The sequence below is a fragment of the Patella vulgata genome, chromosome 5 (assembly GCF_932274485.2).
Source record: "Patella vulgata chromosome 5, xgPatVulg1.2, whole genome shotgun sequence".
NCBI classification, from domain to species: domain Eukaryota; kingdom Metazoa; phylum Mollusca; class Gastropoda; family Patellidae; genus Patella; species Patella vulgata.
The window spans coordinates 11,496,319-11,500,441 of NC_065883.2; the positions used below are offsets into that span (position 1 = coordinate 11,496,319).

The 4,123-nt window shown below is 35.2% G+C and overlaps 1 non-coding gene across 1 annotated transcript; it reads right to left on the reverse strand.

Annotated features, from left to right (window-relative positions):
* Positions 1–888: 888 nt before the first annotated feature.
* On the reverse strand, positions 889–1,007 carry LOC130013064 (U5 spliceosomal RNA). Its single transcript, XR_008788367.1, has one exon. It is a non-coding gene; the product is annotated as a U5 spliceosomal RNA (small nuclear RNA).
* Between the last annotated feature and the right edge of the window lie 3,116 nt (positions 1,008–4,123).

The following is a 4,123-nucleotide window of genomic DNA, read 5'->3' on the forward strand; positions in this document are numbered from 1 at the left end:
TGTACGTCAAACAAAGCTAATGACATAGTCAGTCTGCAGCCAAATTTAACTTTCATATTAAGAGACCAAGTCAAGATAACTCTGCAGTCCAATGTAACTTACATACCTGTTTATTATGATGCATGGAGATCTGTGGTTCTGATAATTTAGGATGAAACAATTGCCATAATTCTAGAAAATATTCACTAAACTGAAAGACAAGAAATAAAGATATCAATATTATTCAAAATGAGTTTATTTTAAAGGAGCAATAACCCCCAAGGATTCTATACAAGTAGTTATCAATCAATCTTTAACTCATGTTCCTGAAGCAACGACTGTGAGTTTTACAACATCTTGACATTGCTAGATTACTTTACAATTCTCGAACTTAATAGCCATGTTGTCTGCAGACACGACCAATCTGACATAGCGACCTCCACAGAAACCTTGACATTGAATGAACCTTGAACTTTGCACCTCGATTATCACAGTTAGACCTTTTAGCTGGAAAGCGCGAGATTTGGTATTCGCGATGATCGAGGTATCTGATAGGCTCTCAAGCTGATGAATACCCAATCGAAATTAGTGCAGAAATATGAAGGGTATTACTTTAAGGCCTTGATAAGATGTATGTAGTTAAATCGAGATCAAGCCTTCTATTGAAGATGCCTTTAACTAAACTAATTGATTCAACGTCCACTCAACACAAACTAGATCATTTTGGGACTAACATATGGTTCAATTTTTTTTTCACTGGTCTTTAGCAGTAGGGGGAATCCTGAGGACTCAGAGATAATCCATGAGGTTGGACAGGCGACCCTTCTCCTTGTCACATACAAGCGGGGAATCGAAACCACGCCACTTGACTCAATGGCAGACCTTACGATCCAACGTGCACGGTATAACTGTTCAGCCACCCAACCCCCCAGAAATTGTCTATAGACACATTATGTTGTTCCTCCTTACAATAATCTTTAATAAAAGGCGAAAGATTTACACAAGAAAATGAGGAGAAACCTTGTGTTTACTCAATTGACACCATTCGTGGAGCTGAAAGAAGCTAATTACAGAACATTCATGTACTAATAAACAAATAAATGAAAATACATACCATAAGTTTTTCAGCTTTAGAATTCAAACAGTAAGTTAAAACAGCAAAATAACAAGTTAATTTAGTTGTACTATGGACAAGTGAATCTGAAAGAAAATTTGAAACAAATACAGGTTTAACTAAGGTTGAGTCAATTAAAATTGTTTTTTTTTGGACCATGAATTAAAAACTTTGCTTTTTATTTCTTTGAGCGAAACACTAATTTAAGTACTTGGTTGTTATTCTGGATTGTTCACGTGGCTATACTAAAATATCTTAAGAAAACAATCCATTCATTGGCCAAGACATTATCATAGTATATTCATACAGCATCTACCTCAGATATAAAACTGAAAGAAGAGAGAGAGAGAAATGGGGTTTAAAGTCTACTTGACACAAACTAGGTCATTTCGGGACTAACATATGGTTCAATTTTATTTCAATAATTCACTTGCGCGTAGGGTCTTTAGCAGTGGGAGGAAACCGGAGAACACCCACGAGTTTGGACAGGCGACCCTACTCCTTGTCACATACAACCGGGGAATCGAAACCACACCAGTTGACTCAATGACAGACCTTATGATACAGCGCACATGCTAACTGAAAGAAGTCTTACCAACATAAGCTTTAGCTCTTGATAATAATGACAGTAAATGTTCATAAATCTGAAATACAATGAAACAACAAAATTGAAGCAAATACAGATGATAATGAATAATGACAACTTTTATCTTATAGAAGTTTTATTACATACAACACTCTCGAATACTATCCATAGTTTATCTCATGACAACTTAGCTTACTATAAACAAATGAAATGACATGGGGTTTAACGTCCTACTGTTCTGCTCTGACTGGGCTAATGAAGATGGGCATATGCCATGCAGTGTGCTATGAGGGAAATTTTGTCTAGACTGTGGCGCTACAGCCTACTCTTATATCGAATTCTAACTGCCAAGGCATCTTTTACATGCACGCCAATGTGTACATGGGACCTCGGTTTTTTGTCCTATCCGAATGACTAGACAGCTGTTCTTGTTAGACCCTCTGTCCTGCACCACTGACAAGGGTAAACCACGCTGGAAAATCCTGATGAAATTTCTCGGCCAAAACCGGGAGCAAACCCGCGACCTCCAGGCTATAAGCCAGCATCTTACTCACTTAGCCACCATGGCTCCTTATTATTAACAAATGCCATTTTGGTTGCCAATTGATTTGGGAATTGAATTTTTAAATGCTGTATACAAGAAATATATAGGAGTTTTTTGGATACAGTAAGGTGCAAAAGATTATAATATAGTATGTTTTTACACCATGATTTTGTTATATAAATTAAATACAATATTATTACTTTCAGTTTATTTGTACATTTAATAATAATTACCTGATTAAGTGCTAGTCTAGCATCTGGTGTCATCTGACAAAAAAATAAATTAAGACATTTTAATTTATTTAATGGTATACACAGGTGCCTTACTCTTAAAAACTTAGAAGTAATACATTTCAAGTATGCAGTCTTTTCATAAGCTAAGCATTAATATCTAAGCCAATAAAAAGGATGCATTCTTTAGTTTTCTTAATGATGGCACTTGGACATTTATTTGGGTTTTGAAAGTAAATGTCTGGCAAAGAAAACTGTGTCAATCTGTTTTACAGCTAGGAAATTTAAATAGATTACTTATAAATAAAAATATATCATTTAACTGATTTCTAAGAGAGAAAATATTATATATTTGTGTTTACCACGATTTCTTTTAATGGACTGTGATAACTTCTAGGAGGTCGATAAGCTTGTCTAAAGTTGTGACTTGGTACCAACGCTACCAGAAGATATGCTGCAGCTGTAATAAATAAAAAAGGTATTATACATAATTCTTGTTACTTTCGATAGCAGTGACTGCAATGTAGATGTGAGCAACTTTTGTCAGTTTGGGGTTGTTTTTGTTTTTTTAAGTGAAGTGTACTATCAAATATTCAGGTAATCAATCAGAGTATTGATATAATGTATTTTATTTGCCAACTTGTGGTTAAAAACAATTTTTTATTGCTTTTGATTACCGTTGGGAAACCAAGGTCGCTCAGTGGCGACGACTCACCAAACAGTTCTCGGGTTTGATTCCAGTGTTGAACATGTATTTTATTTGCCAACTTGTGGTTAAAACAAATATGTTGCTTTTGATTACCGTTGGGGATGGCGACGGCTCACTAACCAGGTCTTGGGTTTGATTCCAGTGTTGAACATGGACTTGATTATGAGACTCTGTGGCCCAGTGTTCTAATGATCATAAGGTCTGACATTTAGTCAACTTTTGGGCTTTCTCGCGTTTAATGTGTTTCAAGATTAAATTCATTGAAATACCCAATTTCATTACAGTTAATTCACCGACAAGTAAATTCTCCAGTAGATCAATTTCAATGCCATTCCATCAAGGCTGACAAATATTACTAAGATGAGAGCTTGGAGCCATAATGTATTGATACTGTCATATTGTGGTATATTCTATATCATTGTGGTCTGAAACCTTATACTTAAGTCGACACAAGTTGTCTCCCTTATATTGTAGTTCTTCTGCCTTTTTGAGTAATAAAGATAAGAGATTGGAATTCTAACATGGAGAATGTTTTTTTTTTCCTTTTCACCCACATGCAACTGTTTAACACCCCTGGATCCAAGGATCCGAATATAACAGTACATCACAAAATGAACTTACCGTTTCTGACCCGCAACGTACTGTGTGCTATTAAATACTGTTCTACCCATAAATCCATCTGACTGAGACACCATGCCTGTACTACTTTATTACGTGTAACCTGACCAGCCAACCATTCTAAACACTGCTGAGGACAACATTTAGCTAACTAAAATAGAATAAAATACAATAGATCAAAAATAGAATTTATTTCATCTGATGCAAATCATTAAACAAACTTGCAAGTTTTTGTTTTTATCCAGCCTCCTAGATTTTTATCATGATTTTTTTATTTTATATTCTTCCAATTTGAAATGATCTACTCAACAAACAGAAGGGAAGAAAAAACAGTTTAACGTCC